The following is a 7,338-nucleotide window of genomic DNA, read 5'->3' on the forward strand; positions in this document are numbered from 1 at the left end:
TTAGAGAGGGACATCATGCTGGGTAGAGTAGAGGGACAGCGCAGGAGGGGAAGACCCTCTATGAGGTGGATTGATTCAGTGACTGGGGTAAGCGGGATGGGTGTGTCAGAGGCAATGCGATTGGCACAGGATAGAGCGGGGTTTAGGGCTGTTGTACATAGGGTCGCTATGGGTCACAAACGACTTGATGGCACATAACAACAACAACAACAACAAGGACAATGACTTGGAAGCAGGAGTGACATCCACTTCCGAAACAGGTTGCCTCCAGAAACTCTATGAACTTGGAGAAACGATGAAAGTTATACAGTTGTTCAGGTCTTTCGGTCATAGGTTTGCTATGAGTTGTCTATGACTCGACAGCACTTAACAACAACAACCAGGACAATGACTAGGGATGATAGAAGAAAGAGTGATACCTTTGAGCTGTGGTGCTGGAGAAAAATAGTAAATATACCATGGACTGCTAAGAAAATGAACAGATTCATCCTGAAGAGGGTTAAATCAGGATGCTCCTTGGAGACAAGGATTCTGAAGCTTCTTCTGACATACTGTGGACATGCTGCAGAGAGGGACCAGTCCTGGAGAAGGACATCATGCTTGGGAGGGTGGAGAGACAGCACAAGAGAGAACGACCCTCAATGCGATTTGGTGACTAGGGTAATGGGGGTGGATGTGTCAGAGACAATAAGGTTGGCAAAGAATAGAGCAGGGTTTAGGGCTGTTGTACATAGGGTTGTTATGAGTTGCAAGCGACTTGATGACATACAACAACAATAACAACAACAATTATAGAGGTTGTTGTGCTATGAGTCAGAGTCACTTAGGAAATGTCTGGTAGGTATTGGCTGCATGGGTCTAGCAACCTGGAAAAGAAATCGAGATTACCAGCAAATATCTAGCACTTAAAACCATGGAGAGTGTGTACAATAGGACAATTCCTTAATCCAATTGCTTGTCATGCGTACGTAACAATCCAACTTTCCCAAAACACATAGAAATATTGGCGCTTTAATGGGATTACTGAGCAATACTGTGCATTTTCTTATTTAAAGTTATTTATTTGAGGGCGCTCTGGTGGCCTAGTGGCAAGAGGCTTCACTACAATCCTAGAGGTACGTGGGTGGAATCTACCAGATGCTCTGCTGGAGAAGGAGGAGCAATCTCCTCATGTACCAGTCAGATCCGATTTGACGGTACACACACACACACACACAATTTTTTTTAAAAAGTTAATTATTTGTTGAAAAAATAAAATGTTAAGCATTATCTCCTTGGTGATTACAATAATAACATTTATTCACAATTTCTTATGTTCCAAGTGTACATATCCAACTTCAATGTGTCAGCTTTAAATGTTTCCAATGTTTAAATGTATTCAGCTTTACATGTAGCAACTTATCCAACAGTCATAGCAACTCTATGAGATAGACTTTGTCATTCCTATTTTACAGATAAAAGAATTGAGCCACAGAGATTTAAGTGATTTGCCAATGTCAGGTACTATTAGGTATTTGAGTTAAGGCATTTTGTTTCCAGAGTCTGTGCCCCTAACTATATCAATCCATTTCCTTTTGTTAGACCAAAGTACATATCACTTTGGATGTATCTTTTTTTATTTTTGTTGTCTTTAGAACCATAGTGGAGGTGGTTTGTGATGAGTAAGGAGTATGAGAGGGGAACTCTCTCATACTTTTTAGAAGGGAGCAAAAGAGAAATGCAAAGAATAGTCAAGGGTAGGAGGAAAACCAGAAAAACACAGGGTCAAAATATCAACGGAAACAAGGTTTTCAAGGTGCATGTGATTATTAAAGGCCCATTGGAGCAGAGACCTCAGGCAGGAGGTATTGTTGTAAGAAAACTCTGGAGAGAAAATGCAGAGAGGTGATTGATGAATGGAGACAGATTCAAAGCAGTTGAAGAGAAAGTAAATTTTCAGGAAATAATGGATGCAAGAAGTTTGACCATGAAGAGAGAGGAAGATGATAGTTATTCTTTTGAAGTTCAGAACAATCAGACTCGCAAGCATACATATAATGCTGAAGTTGTTTATTCTGTTACTGGGTAGCTAACAATAAGAGCCCCTGGATCCACTAACTCCAACCACACCTGCTTCATTTTCCTTCCTGAGCTGGCCTCCAGCCACTTCTCTAACTCAGCATCCTCTTCCCTGGCTCCATAGTTCAAATTTTTGCAACAAGCTCTTATCAAAAATGGTATATAGATTCACAGAGGCAATGTGTTGTGCTAGCCCTGGGGCTGGACAGCCAAGTGCCATGCTAGATGTGCGATCTTGAACACAAGGACTTCTGAGTCTTAGTTACTTCATCTGTTACATTTGGATGGATAATATCTTGCAGGAAATGATAATGCAGTCAGTGCACCTGGTAATGTGTCTGCTATATGTTTGAGTAGCAATAAATGGTGGTACTAGCAATGGCAGTAATAGGACTAGGGAGACCTGTTGATCAGTAGTACTGATACCCAAAACTCCACAGCCATTGAGTCAATACAGATTCACAGCAACCTTTCCATGGCTGCAAATATTGGTAGAGGAAACAGCATCATCTTTTTCCCAAGGAACAGTTGTTAGCTTTGAACTGCCACCCTTTTGGTTAGCAGCCTAGGGCTCCTCGTAGTAGTCTTGTTACTAGTAAATCGACTATGACTCAGCAACTTGATCAACAACAGATCAGAACTGTGCTCTTTCCTACGCCATCATCATGATCTATGACATGTTAAAGTTGCGGTGAAAGTCTATCTTCCTCTTTCTCTGACCCTTCAGCTTTGTCAGCATAATTTCTTAGCAGTAGTAGCAGTCTTATTTATGGGCATCACCCTTTTTCCTCAAAGACTTTTAGCTCTAAATTAGGACTTCTAAAAGTCTTGATCATTCTTTCCAAGGGTAGGAAGGACATTCATTGGCAAATGCTCACAATCATTTTCAAATGTAATACATGGATAAATATGAACTAGAACTTTCCTTTGGAGAGGGGAGAGGTAATGAAATTAGACACATCAAATAGCAGCGCAGAAAACTTTGGAAATATCAGCCATTTGATGCTATTTAATCACCTCCTGGTAACTTTAAAGGTGACACACCAAAAATGGTTATTATTGCTCAATCTGCAGTTGGTTCTCAGTTACTAGTTTAAACAAATTTTACTTGGTAGAGGGGCAGAAACATCACTGTAATCCTACAGGAAGGAATATGTAAGGGGTTCTTTAAACTAATGCTTAAGTCAACTTGCCCATTATCCTGCACAAATTCCTCTTGATTACGGCCTAGCAGCAAATGCAAAAGGAAAGTTGTAAAAAGGGCACATGTTTTCATCTCTAATGGTTATGAGAGAGAGAGTTCTTTGGAACTTCTAAATGTTGATTAGCCAAATGTCCTCTGTATATTTTTGTGAGAAGTTAAAGAGCAAAGGAAACACACTCTAGATCTCCTAGGGGGAATTTAGGCTGTGAGCACTTATGAGAATAAAATACCTATTTTGAAGCCAGTATGGAATTATAGGTGGAGCAAATGCTTTCTATTCACAGTTGGAAATAAGTGCAGATTGACCTACTCAGGCTATTCATTTCTACTACTTTAGTGACTAATTCAGCCTATTACATTCATTGTTATTAACTATATGGCACTTGACATTTCATTTAAGATAAAAACCCAAAATCAAGGGTGCATTCCAAAGCATGGCTATAGCTTATTTTTATGCCAGAAAAGAAAATACCCTGTAATTTTTCATACACACAATACATTTAATTCTTTTTCAAAAACCCCTCGTGACAATTCTTGATCTGTTCCCGTAAAATCGAAGTTTTAGTACATTAAGTGCTGTATTTGAAGCATCTGGAGGGTGTGACACCCGGGGTGGACATATTGACAGACAAAGTTGTAAGGAGAAAAAGAAACAAGATCAATATTATAGTCCTTCCTTTTTACACACACATCTCTATCGGGCATGTCAGCTCTCTGTTATAGCTAGTCTTTGCAGCCAAAGCAGTTCATACAGGCATGTACTCTTATTCCATTTTTGTGCTTTCTTTTGGTGCAACGAAGCTCATCTCACTGCCTCTTTTACCATCTGTAGCTGTCTTCCTGCCTTCTCCGTTTCTTAGTGTTCAGATTCTAGATTATGCCCTATATGGTCATAATGCTTACCCGATTTTGAACCTTCTGCTTGATCCACTCTTTGTCAAGTTCCACATTTTCTATATTTCTGGAAAGTTAATGGAATTATTATAAGCCTTAGCAGCACTACCCTGTAGTTTTAAATGTTTCCAGCTACATTCATACCTCCAGCCTCCTCCCCCCACCCCATTCTGCCCATCTGGAAGAGACCAGCTGTGTGCTATGGCAAACAGGGATGAGAGTGGGAGAGAATTCTATTTGTAGAGTACCACTGTGTGCCAGAGGGAGCTCTGGTGGCCTAGTGATAAGGAGTAGTGCCGCCAACTCAAAGGCAAGTGGTTCAGATTCTACCAGCTGCTCTGTGGGACAACGATGGGCACTCCTCTGTGTAATTTACAGTCTCTGAAAAACTTCTAGAAGGTCAGATATGAGTTGGTTCTGACTCAATGGTTCATAATAACAAAACAAAACCAACAATATGTTGGGAACTGTGTTAGAAGCGTTCTTGTTTTTGTTCTCAGTGTTTATGACAGTTTGGTGATGTTTTTGGTGAATATCCGTTTTACAAATCAGGAGTGTGAATGCGCATCATATATATGGTAATTAATTCAAGGTCACATATATGGTAAGCTGTATCTCAGATTTATATTGTCTTGACTGCAAAATTAATCTTCTTTCTACTTCACTATGCAACCTCCTAGAAGGAGCTCTTCTCCAGCACCACAATTTAAAGACATTGATTTTCTTCTATCATCCTTAGTCATTGTCCAGCTCTCTGATACATAGCAAGTAATTGTGAACACCATGGCTTAGATGAAGCTCACCTTAGTCTTTAGGCTGACATCATTGCTCTTTAATACTCTGGAGAGGTCCCTGACAGCATATTTTTCCCAGTGTAATTAACAAGTTGCCACAAATGACGGCTATAGCAGAAAAAAAAAATAATGTGTTTCTAAGCACAGTCGTCAATTTAAAAGTGTGCGGCAACGCGTTAATCTTTTGATTTCCTGACAGATGATGCCAAGAGTGTTGATTGTGTTTGGTGCTGGAGAAGAATATTGAACATACCATGAATTGCTAAGAGAACAAACAAGTCTGTCCTGGAGAGGGTGAAACCAGGCTTCTCCTTGGGGGCAAGGATTTTGAAGCTACTCCTCACTTACTTTGGGCATATTGCCAGGGGGGACCAATCCTTGGAGAAGGACATCATGCTTGGAAGGGTGGAGGGTCTGCACGGGAGATGAAAACCCTGGATAAGATGGATTGACTCTAACTGGAGTAGTAGGTAATTGGAGTAGTTGGAGGTAATGAAATTGGCTAAAGATCGGGCAGTGTTCAGAGCTGTTGTATTTAGGGTCCCTGTAAGTCACAGGTGATTTGACATCACATAACAACACACAACAGGAAGTGCTGGTGACCTAGTGGTAAGGAGCTGTGCTGCCAACACAAAAGCACCCAATTTGAATCTACCAGCTGCTCAGCAGGAGGAAGATGGACAATCTTCTCCCATATGATTTGCTGTCTCTAAAAACCCATTGGATGGTCAGCTATGAGTCGGTTCTGACAACATTCATCCTCTTGCAAAAACAAATTGCTTCCTTGCTACATAGAAATTCCTTTGTGTTTAGATAGTCAGAAGATACTGTTCAACTAAAATGTTCACTAGTTCGCTTTATCCCTAAAATAACTCCAGAAGAGTAAAAATCAGTTGCTGATGAGTCACTAATGACTCACTGAAACCCCAACGTGTGTCAGAGTAGAACTGCGCTCCGTAGAGTTTTCGAGGACTGATTTTTTTTTTGGAGAGTCCTGTCTTCTGAGGCACCTCTGAGTGGATTTGAACCAGCAAACTTTTGGTTACCAGCTGAGCATGCTAACCATTTACACCCCTCCTAATGGAGCTCTGGTGGCTTGCTGGCGAGTGTCACTGCCAACCCAAAGGCACTCGATTCAAATCTACCAGCTGCTCCATGAGAGAAAGATGGGCAGTCTCCCATGTGATATACTATATCTGACAACTTGCTAGAGGGTCAGGTATGGATCAGATCTGACTTGATTATAACAACAACAACAACAGTAACAACAGGCAAACAACAACAATAAGAGTCAAAACGGTGGCTTACCCAGAACCCAGCAAAATGGAGCTCGAGGTCATGAGCAGATATACCAGCTCATTGAACCTGGCTGGCTTTCCCTATCTGACCATGGTGCTGTTAACTATTGGCACGTTCTCCACCGCCTGGTTCTTAGTTTATGAGGTAACCTCTACCAAGTACAAATGGGATATCTAGAGAGAACTGTTCCTCTGCCTTGCTGCTTCACACTTCGTGGGCTCTGGGGTCCTCTTCCTGCTGCTCTGGGTCAACATTTATGTAAGACTGTCAAGGGTATGATATTGATGGATTCATTGAATCCCTGCTTTTGTACATTTGTACTTTGATTTTTAAAAATTATTATTAACTAGTACTAGAAGCATTCCACCTTCTACTGAATAAAGGCAGGTGTGTGACCATAACCAACCCCCCTAAACCAAACCAAAACATACACAAAACCCCCCAACAACAGAGATTCCTAGAGAAATAGTCAATTTTGGAATTCTCAAGTACATGACAAGCCTTTTCAGTACTCCAGTCACTTGCTGCTTCTTGGTAGCCCAGATGGGGAGGGTCATTGCTAGTGATATCAGAGGAAAGCAGTTTTTGTTATGTGCCCTCAAGCTGGAACCAATGCATAGCTGATCCTCCAGCAGGTTTTCAGAGGCAAGGGAGGAGATTGCCCATCTTTCTCCTGCAGAGAAGATGGTGGATTTGACCACCAAAAAGGAGCCAATTTGGGCTTTTCAGCCTAACTCTTTACTCACTAAGCCATTTGAGTTCCCTTAGGGAGCAGCACTGTAAGACAGTTACTTGCTCAGATGATTTTTGTGCACGGGATATTAATTTTTGTGCCATAGGATGCGAATAGTGTGGGCCACACTGACCCCTATTTCCCAGTTTACTGTGTGACCTCTACTTCCTTCCGAAGACCACATTGCTAGGTTCTCCCTCTAAATCTATGTGTGCTTAAGCTGCAAGGTAAAACTGGGCTTAACAGCATTGTTTTCTGATTTTCTCTCTCTTTTTTATGAATATTTTTTAATGTAACCAGGCTGGGTTTAGAAGGGGTCGTGGTACTAGGGATATTGTAGCTGATGTTAGATGGAT

At 41.2% G+C, this 7,338-nt stretch overlaps 1 protein-coding gene and 1 pseudogene across 2 annotated transcripts in view; both read left to right on the top strand.

Moving 5' to 3' along the window:
• The window catches only part of MID2 (midline 2), a 158,345-nt gene that overhangs the window by 56,283 nt on the left and 94,724 nt on the right, over positions 1 to 7,338 (top strand). The gene's annotated exons all lie outside the window — the stretch shown is intronic.
• LOC102846529 lies at positions 6,274 to 6,528 on the top strand (annotated as a pseudogene).

Source organism: Elephantulus edwardii, unplaced genomic scaffold (assembly GCF_000299155.1).
Source record: "Elephantulus edwardii isolate Elephantulus edwardi_28Jun2011 unplaced genomic scaffold, EleEdw1.0 scaffold00083, whole genome shotgun sequence".
In the NCBI taxonomy this organism is placed as follows: domain Eukaryota; kingdom Metazoa; phylum Chordata; class Mammalia; order Macroscelidea; family Macroscelididae; genus Elephantulus; species Elephantulus edwardii.